The 17,816-nt window shown below is 42.1% G+C and overlaps 1 protein-coding gene across 1 annotated transcript in view; it reads right to left on the reverse strand.

Moving 5' to 3' along the window:
* The window catches only part of erfl1 (Ets2 repressor factor like 1), a 32,236-nt gene extending 17,115 nt beyond the window's left edge, over positions 1-15,121 (reverse strand). The window contains exon 1 of the mRNA XM_005736208.1: positions 15,064-15,121. The gene's annotated coding sequence lies outside the window, so the exon portion shown is untranslated. The remainder of the gene's footprint in view (positions 1-15,063) is intronic.
* Between the last annotated feature and the right edge of the window lie 2,695 nt (positions 15,122-17,816).

The following is a 17,816-nucleotide window of genomic DNA, read 5'->3' on the forward strand; positions in this document are numbered from 1 at the left end:
GAGAGAGAGAGAGAGAGAGAGATGGTGTGTGTGTGTCTGTGTGAGGGAGGGACGTTTAATGAGCGTGCAAGATGGAAAGATAGACTGACAGAAAATGCAAGGATGAAGCCTCAAATATGACTTACTGCACAGAGCAACAAAGACACACAGACACTCACATGCATACACATGCACACATGTGGAACCACACAACACACACACACAGACACCAGGGAGCCCAGGCTGATGGTTTTGGCACAAGTAAAGCATCACAGGGGTTGATGAAATGTGAAGCAACAAGGAGAAGAAGCAAGTTATTCAGTTTTCCTTATCATGCAGAGGGGGGTGACACTCCAACACTGCATTTCCCGATATGACACTTCCTGACTGGTGAACCCACGGAGTTATTGGAGAAACACACACACACGGGGAGGGGAGAGAAGGGGGGGAGAGAAAGTGATGCATCTCGTTTGGGATGATGAACACAGTAAACAGAGAGAAACGGCGTCTGAAAAACAGATTATGGGGAGAGCCAATAAAAGGTTGCGCACAGATGGTAAACACACTGTGGTGTAAAGCTGAACTAATAAAAGTGCGAGGCTCTGGTTCCCTACATTTTTTTTCACTTGGTTGGAACGATTTCGTTTTTCATCTGGCAGCTGCTAATCCGGTTTGGTTCGATTGGCCCCGGTAATGGCGCTAACCCGTCGTCTCCATACCGACTCCTCTCCGCGGGACGCGACAGAGAGGAGGCGACGCCGGCTCGGAATGAGCATCAGAGAAGACACCGCTTATGGCACAAAAAAGGGAAAAGAGAACGGGTACCATAGTTCACACAAAGTTTGAAGTAATTTAGACTTTGAGTTTCCAACTGCCCGAAATATTCGCCTTAAAGGGAGAAAGGCAAATGAACGATTGCTCAATTACTGAAGGCTAATTTCAACAAAGTTTGGCTGCTATTAAACGCACGTAGAGGCTCTTACACTTTTTTTCATTGAAGTTTGCATTTCGGACTAATGCATTAATTACATACGCAGGCCCCAAACGCTCAAAAATAGAAGCCCGATGCTAAAATAAGAATACCATTGCAATAGAGGCTCGGCGCACTGGATTGTTATAACCTTGTGATGAATTGGCTCCTTCGACTTTTGGCTAGGGTTAGATGCAGGCCATCACATTTAAAGTGCTTTTCCACTTCGAGGTTTGTTTGTTTTCCTAAAAGACGGGGAAACAGTCCTCAACAATTCTGCACAAATCCCTCGCGTCAGTCGTTAAAAAAATCATTTTCTTTCATTTTTCCTTTCCTTGCATTCTTTCTTTTCTGTTTTTTTAAACTTAGCCTACTGCTTTTTTAGAAAGAAGAATCGCTGCAAGCAGTTAAGTCGGTTGTCAGAATCTGCGCGCTCGCGTGTGTGCGTGTGTGTGTGCATATAGTGCAGTGCGGTGTAGTGTAGCGTTTCCTCTTCCTCTCTCTTTCTTCTCTCAGTCTTTTCTGTCCGGGGAATTGTTCTCAACGTCCACAAACACATTGCAAATACCCGGCGGCCAAGCGGCATCGATTTCTAATTAGACGCCAGGATAATCGTTGGAGAGAGATGAAAAAAAGAAGAGAGTGATGGCGAGACCGAGTAAATAAATATATAAACGAATTAGAGCCCAGATTAATTGAATGAATATGAGCATTAAAAAGAAACAAAGGTGATCTTGGCGGATGAAACCTTGCGTGGATTGAACGGGAAATAAGGATTATATACACAGAGGAGCACAGGCTGAAACATATTCGAGGGGGAGAGGATGGGTGGGGCTTTCTTTTGAAAATTAGGGCACACTTTTGCCCAAAAAGTAGTTTGTAATTACTGATCCACGCAGCAACATTTCAGGCACATTCGCACGGCTGATCGATTCATTCAAAATGTTCTGTTCCCGCATGTGAGATGTCATTGCGGAGAGCTCGGCGGGTCTCACACGAAATCTTGGATGGAGCCTGCGAGGAATTAATGGGAAATACTTTAAAAATAATGCACAAAAAATAACTTAAATGATTAAATGATCATATTGAAGTCATATTTATTCACATTCGCTGGTGTGCACATGCATATCTGTGCTAGAAACTGTGACAGCAATCAACCTTGAACTAAAGCCACAGCTGGATTATCCAACTTCTCTCCTCTCCAGTCAAATTTCCACCGCCCCCCCCCCGCCCCCCTCTTTCCCCCCTTGCCCCCCACCTCCCTCTTTCTGTCTCCTGACAGAGTGTGACAGGGGGTTAGCCGGGGAGCTCAGGTAGCTCGTTTACTTTAATTAACGTTTCATCATCCTCGGAGCGGGACCGCGCACCGTATATACTCTTTCATGCTGCTCCGTCTCTCATCCCTGTTCTCCTTCCATTCATCACCGGCCCTCCCTCCTGCTCTCTCCTCCCCACCGTAGGCCTCACCTCTCATCTTTTCTTCAACAACTCGCCAAATCGCCCCCTGCTCTCTGTCTCGTGTCCACTCGAGCATATACAGGATAATAATTCAAACACTTTCCTTCCTTCCCTCCTCCTCCTTCTCCTTTTCCAACTTTGTTCTTCCCACCCCTTTTTTTCTCGCTCTCCTATCTCCTTTTTTCTCTCTCTCTCTCTCTTTTACAATAATGATGCCATTAACTGCATAACTCCAGGCGGTTTTGATCAACTGATGCAGAGGAGGAGAAGTAGCTCATTGTGCGCTGGCCATCATTTGGTGGATGCTATTGTGCAATTCAGCTCCTAAACAAAGACAAAGTAACTGTAAAACGCCAGAGGATCAACAGATTACACATATATATATATTCCGACCATCTTATAACCATGTCAGCAGTGTGCGCCTATGGGTCTTTCAACATGGAGACATTGTGGGGCTGATAAGAAGGAGGAGGAAGACAGTTATTGAGCGGTATTGATCACCTCTGATTATTTAATACAAAATAACTCCCCAGTCGATGATCACCATCAGGCAGGCAATCGATAAAATCAAAGGGCTCTTTGTCAATAGGTTAAATAATCCATTGGAGATATAAGCAAATAAGCAAACCTTCAGATATTAATGACCTTTCAGTGTAGCCTTTAAGTCAAAATAACTAGTTCATTATAAAATTAAGATGTTTTGACATAACATTTTTTGTCTGCTCTGTGAAATCCAAAACAAACAGCTCCTGCCATTTCATTCTTTCAACTTTTAAGCATGTTTTGTTTACAGTTCATGTTAACCTAATAATATTGTACAGTAAAAGTTTTTTTTTGTAATTTAAATTCAAGAGCTATAATTTTTAAACCAACAACAATGAGAAACTACCTGTTACTGTTTATACCACATTAAAGGATTAGCCCCATATACCTATCTCTAATTCTCTGGCTATATGGGACTGAAAGGCTTTACTCTTGTCTTTTGGGTGGGTGAAGGGGAAGAAGGCCTCTGGAGAAAAAAAAAGTAAAAGTCTAACATCTTTAACATAAAAATCTATTTTTCTCTCTCTCTCTCTTAGTTCAATTGTAATTTCTCACCTCACTTTCTTGAACTGAATACTTTCTCGGATAAATTAGCGATTAGTAAACAATCAGATGCAGCGACAGCTTTAAATTGTGCAGTCGATGTCTGTTTGAAAAAGTGTTTTGGTTTGCTCCTGATGTAAAAGAGGATTGGTGATTTAGCTCAATCACATGTCTGAAATTTTACTGATGACCAATGACAAAATAATTTCCAAGAAATGGCAAATAAAGACATACTGTGATGTTTTTTCATTGTTTTCATTGGTTGAGCTGTTGATTCTGAACTGGGCTCATCATAGTTCACCATACATTTAGAGTTATGCAAATGACACTAATGAGTAGTAATTAGAAAAATCTTGCAATTAACAATTAGCAACCGTGGCTATTAGTATTCAGTGTATAAACTGCATTGCCCTACTCTGCATCATCAGTATCACCGAGAGGATCCCACAATCTTACAGTAAAATCAGCAGCAGAAATTTGGGGTGTAGTCAAATCACATAAAAAATGTCTTCCATATGTTCTTAATGAAAAAAGGAATGATAAAAATGAATCAATAAAAGCAGCTGTAAAAAGGTTTCACAAAACAATAGAAGTGAATCCCCTCGGAGTCAGCTTACAGCCGGGGTTTGATGTGCTGGTGGAAATGGCAGGTGTTATATAAAGCAAAAATAAAATAAGAGAAAAAAGTAGAGTAAATGCAGTTACACTCATATGGTTCGGTGTGATCTGGGCGTGACTTGCACACGGGCTGGGACTCAGCATGGAGTGCTGTGATAGTTTAAACAGTTTAAAACACTTACAGTGGTAACCGGATTTGTAGCCTTGTGGGGTTAAGAACTTGATGAAATCCACTGTGTCCGCTGGGACTCCAGAGGTGTGTGCTCACATACAAATTGCCATTGATAAAGAGAAGAGGTGAAGCTCCATCACATCTTAAACCCTATCACCCTTACACTTGTTCACATAGAATAAAACTCTAGTACCCAGAATGTAGGGGGCACCATCTCCAACCCCAAGGGAGGTGGGACTGTCAATGCTGCATACAAAGCTTGGCTTTGCCTTTCTTTCGATTGGACCCACCGGAGCACCAAGTTGTAGATAGCTTTGACTTAGAAGTGTGCCAAGTTTGGACTGTACGCACATTTTTGTGTGCAGTGCAGTGTTAAGCTTCTACCTACTCCTGTTTTAAGATCCATTCATATCATATTTACATATCATACATGAAGTGAAAGGATTTTCAGGGATGGTACTTCCACTTTCCTTTGTTTTTATCGGACTTTGTCTTTGTGTTTATTTCCTTGATATGAAAGCATCCAGCTGTATATACTACATGCAGAATAAACAAACTAAAAAAGAAATTAATAAAATGAACTTGAATAACAGCTACCAATACCAAGCATAAGTCAAGTTGATAAAGTGTCTGACATTCTTGCATCTAAAATGATATCTATGTGTAAGCTGAGGAAAGCGGCACTAAAAACGCTAAACTACACTTAAAATCATTTAAACTGATAAAGCACTAACAGGTTAAATTAAAAAAAAAATCTGTACCAATATTGATTATTGATTGATTGACTGATTGATTAGTCAAAAACAAACATAAACATGGGCGAGACTAAAGCAGATAAAATCGGTGTTTGACTTCATGGTTAATGGATCAGTCTTACAGACCACAACCCTGACTGCAGCAGGGTTCACCTCACCATGTCTAACTTGAATCTAGACTTGACCGTTATATAAAACAAACATTGGGTTTGGAGATCTATCTAGGTTCTTCTAAGCATAATCTCAGGAGAATCCATAATTTCACACTGTAGTGCAGAAGTTAGCAATGCCGCAAGCTGAACAGAGATCTGGGAGACTTAGCGATCATATCGCTTAATGGATTTTTTCCCACTATAGCAGGATGAGGTAGGTGAAAAGCACAACACATTATGTTTTTGTACAATGACAATGAGTCCATATACTCTCATAATTAAATCTAGAGAGTCCAGGTGAAGTCCAAGACGCTGACCACATAAGCTGGATGTTCCTTGTCTTGCATGTCATTGTGTCTATTCTTTTTCTTTCTCCACTGGTAGGTAGAGGCATGTGGTCCTATTTGTGTAGTGTAGCAGCTAAATGAAAATACTGGAGAAAAATTGGCATTAATGTGGTTTAAATAGCCAAGCAGTTCAATTGGGAAAAACATAATAAACTATAAGTTTCACCAAACTTAAAAGTCAGACAACTAATTTATAAATCAGACTGAATTGACTTTCTTGGCTGGTCAGCCATCATATTCGCTTAAGAAATAAAAATATTACTTTCTAATGAACTGCTTTAGAAAATGCTATGAGGATAAAGCAAAACTTTTATAGCCAAGTAAAAGTGTTGAACAACAGAATCATGGAAACTCAATACCGTGTTTTGAACAGTAGATTGTGTTACAGCTTTGCTTCCAGGCTGGGTTATAAAACATATTCAGCCCTCAGATGAAGACGTAAACTTTGATTTGATAATTGCAGATTGTAAATGAATGGAAAGCACGCTGTAATAATATATTGTTGGATTTTGTTCATTTTTCTTTACTGCAAATATCTTCTTTCGCATCTGTTCCCACACGTGCTACCGCTCACAGTCTCTGCTCTGACTCGTTCTGCTGTCTCTGTCCCGTCGCTGATGTCTCGTCCCACTACAGAGACATCTTAGACCGCTGTATTTCTATTGAAACTACAATATATCCACAGACATGCACACAAAAATTCAATTTCTCCATCTTTCCATCTGTTCCCCTTCCACTTTCTCCGACACACAGAAAACAAAATGTACGCACACAAACACACACATTCGGTGCCCGTCTGCTCCGGCCCCCGTTGGCTCTCTCGCCTGTGTGTGCGTGTCAAATCGAATCTCCACCTCGGTGCGTAGTACACCTGCTGTGCTGGCGTATAATGCGCTGCATACAGTGAGTGCACGATGACGGATTACTGAATTAGACCAATAATGACAAGTGACACTTCTGTTACCGCTCCCTGAGCCACTGCAGAGAGCAGGAGAGAGGTGTAAATAAAGAACAGACACAGAGAGAGAGAGAGAGAGAGAGAAAGGGGAAGGAAAAAGAAACCATAGCACCGAGGCAGAGGAAGTCATGGGGATAGATTGGAAATTTGGGGCTTATTTTTAAAAAATAAATAAGTTCTGTTTCATTCCATTTCAACTTCTGTGTCCTCTATGTTCCCCCTCCCCTCCTCACTTTTTCTGTGGCGACACAGGTAGGTAGAAATAGAACTGAATGTTTTTCTCATCGCCAAGTCCCACCAGGACTTTGGTGAAGTCAAAAATGAGGGCAACATTGTAGTACTCTCACTTACGTGGCAAGACAGAAACAGTTCGGAGAAGTTTTAATGTATTTTCATAATAAATATACATGAAATGTAGAGCAGGGTAATTTGTGAGTGTCCACTAGTTGTGCACTGGGGTAGTGTATCTGCAGGATGCCTGGCCCCCCCGTGGATCCAGGTCTCCACAGACCTGTGTGCAGGATACTAAACCATGCCAAATGAGGAAGAGGAGGTGTAACCCAACGTGGGATCGCATGAATAAATCAGCCTACCACCCGGTGCTTCTGTACTTGGAGAAACACAAACTAGAAAAGTGGATTTACAGAAAGATGTACACAACCCGATGAATTCATTTATCCCCGCACTTATGCAAAAGAGAAGACGTCTTAACAGGTAAGACGGCTTCTGTTTGAGAGAGGGAACCAGCCGTGTGTGTCTCTATGTTCTTAATCTGGAGATAGACTTTAAAATATGAACCCCAATGAGAGTATTTGTGTTGGTGCTCTGTTGATGTAAATTTAACCGCAAGCCTCATCATCCTGCCTCTATCGCCTCATAATGGAGAATGACTGAAGAATAAAACCTCAATAAGTCCTCAAGTTGTTGCACCACAGTCGTGTTTGGCTTGCAAGCTCAAAAGGTGCAGGTGACTTCTACGGCTTATATCTCTTGTATGTGCTCTCACTTCCCAGAAAGAACAGGAAGGCGGACAAACAGTGCTGGAGATGGAGTGAGCACTTAACTGGGACGAACACACACTCGTAGTAAGAAATGGGGAGACAGTGGAAGCACAATTGGAAAAAGAAAGTCAGGGAGCAATAGGGAGAGCACAGAGGAAGGAAGACAGAAAGAAATATTGACAAAGCCTAGATATACACATAAGTCACCCGACACGACCCGCCTGCTCCCTGTATTTTATAGAGCCGCTCTGCGCTGGCGGAACAGCATGACAGGCCAGTTCCTTCAGCGGAAAATATGGTCCCTCTCTACCCTCCCGCCTCTCGCTCCGCTATCACTCCTGTTTTCTGTCTATCCCACCTGATATCATTCTGTCACCTCTGCGCCGGGCTCTTTTTTCCATCATCCCCCTATTTCTTTGCTCCCCGTTCTTGCCTTTTTATTGGTGCTCTACATTCCACCCGTCATGTTTCACTCCTCCATTTCTATCCATCTTCCTGTCGCTCTCTTAATCCCCTCTCATTTGCTCTCCTCTGCCCTCATCCCTCCCGTTTCTCTTCCTGCTCTCCTGAAGCCACTTTCGCGTGCAGTCCCATTTCCACCTACTCTCCCCGTTTCCCTCATTCTTCCTGATTCATTTCCTATCTGCTATCCGTTCCATTCATCCCTCTCTCCTCTATTTGTGCCACATACATTGCCATTCCTCTCCACCCTCTGGCTCAGCTGTCTCCATCTTATACCTTTCTAACTGTATTTCCTCTGACCTCCCAGGTTTTCCTCCAAGGTTTTAAGTTCATTCGTCTCTCTTCCACCACCCTAACCTTTATCCATCCATTTTTTCAAACTCCATACTTTATCTCACCCTTTTCAGTTTTCCATTTCTTCCCACAGCTTCTTTTTTCTTCCTTATGGAAATCTTTTCTTTTCCTAGCCTTCCTTTTCACATATTCCTGCTATTTTGTTTTTTGATGCTGCTGTCCTGAGGTTCCTTCTCTCCCTCCTCTTTTCTTTTTCTTTCTTTCGCCTCTCTACCTCTGCATTCCAGCCGGCCCTCCCTCTCTCATCCGCAGCCTGAGCACAGAGCCCCATGTGTCGGAATCAATTAGGGCTGAGAGCCGTCGCGGCCGTTCTTTCACGGAGGTAAATATTAAACTGCACCAAGCACCGAGGAGGAAGAGAGGGAGAGAGAGGAGGGGAGAGAGGGAGCCCTCCGTCCCTAATCCACCGCATCGATCAGGCGGGGATGAGGGTAATATATTATTTTGACAAGATACGATCCTCCGACGCGCACCGCTATCCCCGGCGATCGATTTCTTTTTTCTCTCCTTTTTTCTTTCCTTTTCTCCCCCTCAGTGAGTGGGACGAGTTTGTGTGTTACCGTGTGTGCGTACGCCTGACACAGGGTGCGCGTGTGCATTTGCGTGTTGTTTTGCCGGGCATCTTGGCATGTGTATGTGCACTGGAGTGTGGATGGGTGACAATAGGAACAGCATTAGGAAATGTGGAGAAGAGATGAGGATGGTGCTGCTAGTAGGTCTGTGCTTTTACAAACAAGCTCCTGTCTAAACAGCTAAATCACACACTCAAGATGGATCATTGAAAGAATCTCGGAATCGCATTTTGTGTTTATTTTCTGGGGAATATGCACAGAGCGGCATATGAGGCAGGATGTCAAGATTCCAGTTAGTAAGAGACTTAGCAGCAGAGCTGACCTATTGTAAAGTTAAGTGTCCTCCCCCGCACTGTCCCCTCTGCTCCTCTGCCTCCCCTCTATATCACTTTGCAAACTGTGTCTAAATGCTAAATTCCTAGATCAATTTTTTTATTCAACCTCTCCCCCCATCATCACCCTCACTCTGGCCCCTGCCTCTGTCCTTCTGCAACAGCTTCAAGTCCCGCTGTCCTCCAGTGATGGAGGGTGTCCTACCAGTCTCGTGCACATCTACCAACTTATTTATCTGAGCATTTGTGTGTAACCGTGCAGCAGATCACCGATTTGTACACCACACCTTAAAAGCATTGGTAGGCTTTGTAGCCTAACCAATGCCAATAGTTATATATTTAAGGTATTCTATGCAGAATATTAAAATTTTTAAAGTAGTGGCATATTAATAAAATAAAAATACTAATGCACGGACTTGTTCGAGTCCATATGAGTGCATTTTGTTTACACTGATGAACAAAACTCTCCGTCTTTCAAGGTTCAGCAGCCCCGTGACTGCGTCAACACTTAGCACAGTTACTTAACCAAATTCTATACATGTTCAAAAAACATGCTTGTGTTTTATGTGGATCACACATTTCAGTTCCAATCTGTCCTTTTGAGTGTTATAGTGATACAAATGCACACAAGTCATGCACACACCACCCTGCCCAACAAGTTTCCTCTCCTAGAAAGCTCCATCCGAACAAGCACGGCAGCACCTGCTGGGTTCTCCTCCAGCTCATTCCGTGGTCTCTTACTCCTCGTCTCCCACTTTCTCTGTTTCTACCTGCCGCGACTTAGTTTTCCTCTTTCTTTCTGTCCGCTCTTGCTTTTATTGTGCCATTTTCTGCCACTTTGGTCCAAGAAAGGGGGGCCGTAATGCAATCTCTCCCCCTCTCTGTCCCCTGCTGTGAGGGAGAGTAGCTTGGCCTGTGTGCTGGGCCAGGGAGAGGGGGGAGGGATGGGGTCAAGGTGAGCTCTAATACACTATTGATCCGCCCCAATTGAAAACCTGATGGAAATTTTAGTCCCCCCCCCCACTCCCCTCCTTTCCTCCTCATCCTTCCCAGCACCCCCCACCACCACCACCACCTCTGTTTTTCTCCCCTCTCCTTTCTTCCTTCTACTCCCCCTCTCCCTTCCTATCTCCCACTCGTCTCTTCCCTTATGTCTTTTTTCCTTTCCTGTGTGTATCCTCCCTGGTGTCTAGAGCCTTCCTCTTTTTCAGTGTCTATCCCCGTTCCCTCCAATCTGTTTTCTTTCCCAGCTGAATGTCTCTTTCAACCACTGACCACTTTCTCTCCCTTGCTATCTATCTCTGTGCTGGGCAACACTCTGCCTCCATGTCTTTTTAAACCATGCCTCTAATCATTTCCTCTCTTCTTTTCTTCACTTTTAGGTCTCACCATTTCCCCCTTTTCAAGTCTTTTGCCTCTCTTCCCTTAAATCCCTCGCTACCCCACCCCTCCCCGCTGATTCCATCTCTTACACTCTTTTTTCCTCTCATCCCCCTCTCTGAGTGTGCATCAGATGGTCCATTTCTCTCTAACCCAGTGCATATTGATCCCTATGGCAGTAGCACGCAGGGTGAGGGCTGTGAGGACCACTGCTACAGTGTATTAAATGCCACAAACGCTTTGGACGTGGGGCCTGAGACACGCCTCCCCGGCAGGGCCCTGTCAATAGCTGCTGTCTCCTGTCAACAGCAGCCAAATGGCCTCTCAATCTGTGACTTGCGATGGTCTACAGATTGGTCCACAGAAACTGCAATAGATGCGCCACAGAAATATAGAGAGAATCTTAATAGGAGAAAAGCCAGGACAAAACAGAAAATGAAATAAAGAGATGTGTATAAGTGCATTTTCCCAGTAATGGCCGAGTTCTTTTGAAAAACGTGCATTTGTGACTGATGTAAGTCAATGAAATCATGTAAAACCATTTCCATTCAGATACCTAAAATGTTACAAACAAAATCTATAACCTCACTTTCAATTTGCTACATTCTTTGCCTTAAAAGACTTCATAATAACATGCTGCTGTCCTGCAGTTATGTGGAACAGCAATTATGTATGTAGTTGAGTGTGCTATATACTATTGAAGCACATCAAACAAAAGAGGCACAAACACTGGAAAAGCCTGAACAATAGAGATGGCAGCAACAGAAGTAAACCTTTTACAGCTACCTATTACTTTCCCACTTAACAAGACAGACCACAACCTCTCCCTCTGTCTGACTCTATGCAGAGTTGGCTGCTATCACCGCACTGTTTGAGTGGGAGATAAACGGAGTGAGGGTGTGTATGTGCGCCTTTGATTTATGTACTGTTGTGTACGTGTCAGACGGCCAAGCTATCAGGACCACCATCTCCCAATAGACATAGAAACACTACAGCAAGTGGAGGGACCCCTCTGCTGACCCCGAGACCCCTGATACATATCTGGAACAACAGAGCACACCGAGTGGGGATTGGAGGGGTTTGTTGCAGTAGGAGGAAGAGGAAGAGGAGGAGGAGGGAAACTCTTCATTGCTCCCGTGCTTTTCATTTTCATTCAGAGGAGAGTCATCCACTTTGTCTTTCACTCTCCTTCTCTCTAACACTGTCTCTTTCTCCTCTTTGCCCTTCGCTGTCTAATGTTGACTGGAGGGAAGCAGCCGCTGCACTTTCACCTGAAATTCAACTTCACGTCTCCTGTCCACTCTCACAAAACAAATCTCACAGATAACTGAGCTATAACACGCAGACTTTAGATGTTAGTTTCTGTTAACAGAGTGTAGAGGTACCCTTCTATGATCCCAATGTCACGGAAAATCCATGGTTTGATCAAAAGGGAATGTGTGTTAGTCAACGAATGCGAGAATACACGAAAAGCCACGACCAAACTTCTGGAGTGCCTTTTGAAAAATTTATTTCACCTCGCTCCCTAACCTGTGACTTTTAGCAAGTTTTAGATTTGTCCAATGTTACATGACAGTCAAATAAACAGATTAGAGTATTCTGCCAGTGTTCCTGTTAGTTTTTCAGTACATTGCTTGTAATTTGTCCACTAACCGACATCCAGAGTTCAGACACCTGTTCTATTTTCCCACTTTCCTCTTTCAATCACTCCTTCCTTGTCTCCCTCCCTGTCTCCTCTTTTCTTCCCCCCTTCTCTTCACCCTCTCCATCTATTTCTTTCTCTCTAGGAAGGAATCAGTCTCACCTTAATTGCTCTTAAATCGGATTAATGACTGACCGGGGACAACTTGACTTAATCTCTCTTCTAGTAAATCTCTTCCTCTCCCCTCTTCTCGTACATCACTCTTATACATTTTATCCTTTCTTGCCCCCCCCCCCTTTGCTCTCTTTATCTCTTGTCCTCTCCTTTTTTTCGCCTTCAGCACTTTCTCCTCACTCGCTCCTTCTCTTCTCTCGCTCTCCTCAGCATTGCTCACCTCTTTCACTTTGTCACATCCTCCTCTTCCCCTTTTCCTGTCCTTCCTTCTTCTTCTCTCTCCATCGTGCTCCCCGAGAGTCGATCATTCTTTCATCTTTTTTGGACGAACTCTGTCATACATGAGCTCTACTCGTCGTCCGGGTCCCTTTATCATTCCTCTCTCCTTCTTTTTGCATTTTTTCGACAAGTTTCTATCAGCCTTTAACTTCATCATCCCGAGATTTGCCAAAACCTCTTTGACTCGACTGTCACTCTCTCGCTCGATCCTATACTTTGTGTGTGCATGTGTGTGTCTTAGTCTCACTACAAGGTTGGCCGGTCGTGCAGCGTTGTGTATGTGTTAGTCCACATCGATGTGGTTCTGTCATTGCCTCCTAAGTGCTTTGGCAATACTACGGATCTGCTGTCATGCCAGTTCAACTAATCTCAATTGAATTACATTGAACTTGTATTGAGATGGAGATAAAGGACATGAGGGTCTGTCTGTGTGATTGCTCAAAGAGCTCCAGTTCTCTTGTACCCATGTGAAAAAAAGATAAAACACACACGGCAAGGAAATTCCATTCATGCCCTCAGATTCAAGCCATCACTTTTGGTGACAGTAATGCTATTTGGATTCTTTAACTAAATGTGATGTATGCCAATATAAAAACAGGAAATAACAAGGTCCTAGCAGTTCAGTATAGAAAACAAGTGACGACATGTCCTACTGAGGTGATGTTTGTTAAGGGTATAAGGGCAGAGAAATTGTTCCCTCTTCCAAAACCCCTGCAGTTTAAAAAAAACTGAAGGAAAAAAGAGGCCAGCCTTGTGGACAAAAGCTCATTTTCCTCTTGGTTGCACACTGCTGCAGGCGGGCTAACATGCCACAGGAGAATTCAACCACTCATACACCTTTGTTTTCCTCAGGTTTTTCTCAACTTTACACACAGAAGCAGAGCCATAACCGAGAGTGAACCAGGATTTCTTTGTCAGACCAGAAGGCATGTGTTCGGCCTGTCCAGCCTGAGGCAATGTTCTGTGATCTGAGAGCCACAAAGTTGCACATGTCCTTTGATTGCGACAGACAAAAGTATAATCTGTCATTTCCAAACGCAGGCACATTTGTTCACCTTCCAGTTGTTGCACTGAGTCACTTCCGAATCTCTTACTTTCTTCAATTTCTATCTCTACTTGTCAACTCTTCCAAAGTCCACTGCCCTCCACTACCAACCCTGGCGTTCAACCTCTCTGCATGCCCATCTGCTTCAGAGCGCTCCCGTCCTTGTCCTTTCTCTTTCTCGCTCTCTCTCTTTCACTGAGCACTCAGGATTAAGCATTTATCTCGGTGGTCCTCCTTTCGGCCCTAAACACCCGTGAGGATGATAAGAGTCACTGGGATTTGTCAAATTGTGCGCCATTGATTAACTGACCTTTCACGCCTGCAAGTCTCTCAGCCACTCCACTAACTGTCGACAGGCTAGATAGAGAGATAGATGGATACATCTGGCTGTTATTATTGTGTACAAGTTTGTAGTTACCAGGTGTGGCAGGGAAAGACGACAGGAGGGGGTTGGGGGGTGGAGAAAGAGGGAGTGTTTGCAGATGATGGAAAAGATATGGAGAAGTCCTTCAGTTCCCCTATAAGGCTACGAGAGTAAGAGGTAGAATTTTCTCTTCCAGCATACACCAATGAATATTGAATCATAAATACTAAAATACAAATTTTAAGAGTGTAATATCAAACGGGAAGAATTAGACGGGTGCAGAAGAAACGAAGGAAGCATTCATTACCTTGATGGAGAGCAATCTTGCACATGGCCAAGGGTCACTGGATAGTAGACTGGACACCTTTGATTATTTGTAGATAGTTCTGTGCCACTTTGTCACTGACACATTTTCAAAATCCAAAAAGAGGTGTTTGGATTTATTTATTTATTTTTTAATTGCAGTGTTTTTTAAAATAGAAAAACAGGACAATCTTGAAATTTTGAAAAGCATTTCCACACGTTAAAAAAAATATTTTCTTTTCAGAATTTTTAGAAGTTGTTCTTCTGTGAATCTTTAAGAAATAGGTGAGTCTGAAAGATTTCATAGAGTGCAGAAAGCTGTCTTATAAAGTTTAAATTACCACTTTGAATGGTTACGTTGGTTTAACGTTGCATCTCTACACGGACTCTCTTTGTAAAATACAGTTCCGTTTTCTTTTCTTTTTAAAATCAGCAACAAATGACTCCACCCACTGGAAAGCATCTTGACTTAAGTGACCTCAGATTACCTTAAAAACATTTTAAACTATTTTAATTATTATAGAAAAAGGTTCGACTGTAATTAGAAAATGCAACCGCAGAAGAGAAGCAATGGAAGAAAATAGACACTAAAGGAACACGGTTAAAAAAAATTAGAAAGAAATAAAAAAGGAGGGGGGGGGGGGGGTTGAATTCACCCACCTGGACCTCCGCGTCGCTCCGCCTCAGAGATGCACCTGAGGCCGAAGCCCGATCACGGTCTCACGGACTGGACTTGAAATTTCTTCGCTGCTTCGCTTGATCCGACCGGAAAGGAGGAAACAAGGAGGAAAGTGTCGCTGTTGCACGAAGGCGTCACTGAAAAAAAAAATTATATATATATATATATATTAGTACGACTGGAAGATCCTCCGTTAAAAGGACAAGTACGTACGCGGGGTTGCCCTCAATTCAAATAATTAATGAAAATAAATGAAATAACAGAAAACAGGGGAGGTGGCGCTTTGGCCCAGCTGACTGGAGTCGATCCTTTGGCTTGTGTTCTGATGTTTTCCCGCAGGACCACTGCTGCTTCATAGACCACAGATCAATCACCTTATTTACTCCTTACTGTCATACAGTAACTGTGACAGCAAGAGAGAGGAAGAGCCAGTTAGAGCTTATAATACTCACATAATGACTTCGTGCGTATTTGCCACTCATTTGTGGACGACCTTATCGCACTAGAAAGCATTTCCTCGAGTTTTTCCCTTTGCAGTATTCCTATAAAATCCTTATAACTGAGGTATATTCTTTCCTATATTTATATTAAAGCTTCCTGAAATGTATATGAGGCTATAACGCATTTTACGCACAGGATGTACCCGGAATTATCGGCACATAACGGATACAGGGCCTGAATGCAGTTCGGCGAGAGGCTTTGCTGTCTTGTTATCGATATATGAGAAGCTTGCTGGAAAGAATATTGACCGCACTAACTAGCCGCACTTTGATCATACGAAATTGCTTTCCAGATGACAACACATTAAGGATGAGAGCATTTTTTAAAAATCAAACCCGCTTCTCGCACCTGTCAGAAGTTTCTCCTCTAGACGAGATGGAGATGAGGAGAGGTGCGAGACCCCATAGGTGGATTGTCTTGATGAATAAAATGAAGTCAATAGTCTATTTCAGAAACGAGGAAAGGAAAAAGGCGAAAAACAAAGGAGAAAATGAGGAAGCGAGGGCGCATCCAATATCCAAATTCCTTATCAAATAATTATGATCATAAGCCTGAAAAGTAAGTTTGATTTGATGTAACTGACATTAAAAAGCTGGGACGGCTTAAAAAAAAACTAACGTAATAATAATAAAATATAATAATAACAAAGCGAGAAACGAATAAAAACACGGACATAAAAGGAAGAAACGATATTTATATTTACCTTTTAAAAGTGACGGCAGGTAAAATACAAATGAATTGCAGAAAAAAAAGCAAGAGTAAATGTATTTTTTTCTGTAGACATAAAAGAAAAACTAAAATATGAATCCGAGCAAATTAAATTAATAAACAATTGTCCTAACAACGAAGTAAAAAAATCGGAAAGAGAAATTTGAAGTTTTAGGCATTTAGGCAGGGCATGTTATTTGATGTAATAATAATAATAATAATAATAATAATAATAATAATAATAATAATAATAATAATCGAAAATGTCCATTATTTTAAAACGAAAATACACTAGTTATTATTATTATTATTATTATTATTATTATTATTATTATTATTAGGCAGGAAGGAACGGAGACATACTCTTAATTACTGCGTGAACCGTGTGTGTAAATAAACATTTGCGTTAAAGTGCTGGTATTATGATAAATTGGACACGTTAACAAGTTCAAGCCGTGCAGAGGTGAACGATTAAGGAGGGGAGGGTGAGTGACGTGGAGAGAAATTTCCCCGAATGGCATTTAATGTCGGAAACATTTCCAACATTATTATGTTATTGTATTGACAGCAGTGAGACGGATGAGGCGACTGGCAAGGAGCGGCGCAAAAAGCAGGAATATTATCCAATTACCGAGGAGAGGTTCAACACGTTGGTCTGAAAGTTCACACACAGGAAACACAGAGAGGGGAAAACTGACGGAGACCACGAGGGTGACGAAAAATAAATACAAAAACAAAATTAATTATAAGAACAAGACATTATTATTATTATTATTATTATTATTATTATTATTATTATTATTATTATTATTATTAACATTATTACGCACAATCTGGGCATATTTAAGTAATTTCTGGTTATTATAAAATAGAAAACTCTAAAGTTTCCTCAAGTGTCAAAAATGTTTTTCACAGACACAAACAAGCACTTTCACACGCATTAAAACTTCTTTTTAGACAGATGTGAAAAGTTAGATGTGAGTTGTAACTGACTCGAAAAAAGAGAGAGAGGGAGGAAAAAACAGCACTGGTTGGGGTTACGGTGGATCCATTGATCGATCTCTTAATCTGCAATAGTTACATGCATGTATTGATTTACAAACACTGTTTATCTGGAATTATACTGGCACAAATAATTGATGGAGTACACCCACGGCGCGCATAAATATGCATCAAAGTTGCAAAGGGGCAAACACCTAAAAAGAAAACACCATATGAGGGAGAGACCAGCGAAATCAAATAAAGATTATTCCAAATATATTTTTTTTTAAGCTAGACTCCGAAATGTATCGATGCGCCCACTTCTGAAACAAACTCCCATGTGAGTCTGAAAACACATATACAGGCAGATACACGCTTCACTCCTGCTGGAGTAAACTTCAATATTCTTCTGTGGTGAGCACACTGAAGGATGGTCACAGAGAGCAAACCACTTCTTTGCTGCTTGGTTGTTGATTTATTTATTTATTTTCTCTTGTGTGTGTGTGTGTGTGTGTGTGTGTGTGTGTGTGTGTGTGTGTGTGTG

Source organism: Pundamilia nyererei, unplaced genomic scaffold (assembly GCF_000239375.1).
Source record: "Pundamilia nyererei isolate P.nyererei 1_Seehausen unplaced genomic scaffold, PunNye1.0 scaffold00067, whole genome shotgun sequence".
In the NCBI taxonomy this organism is placed as follows: Eukaryota; Metazoa; Chordata; class Actinopteri; order Cichliformes; family Cichlidae; genus Pundamilia; species Pundamilia nyererei.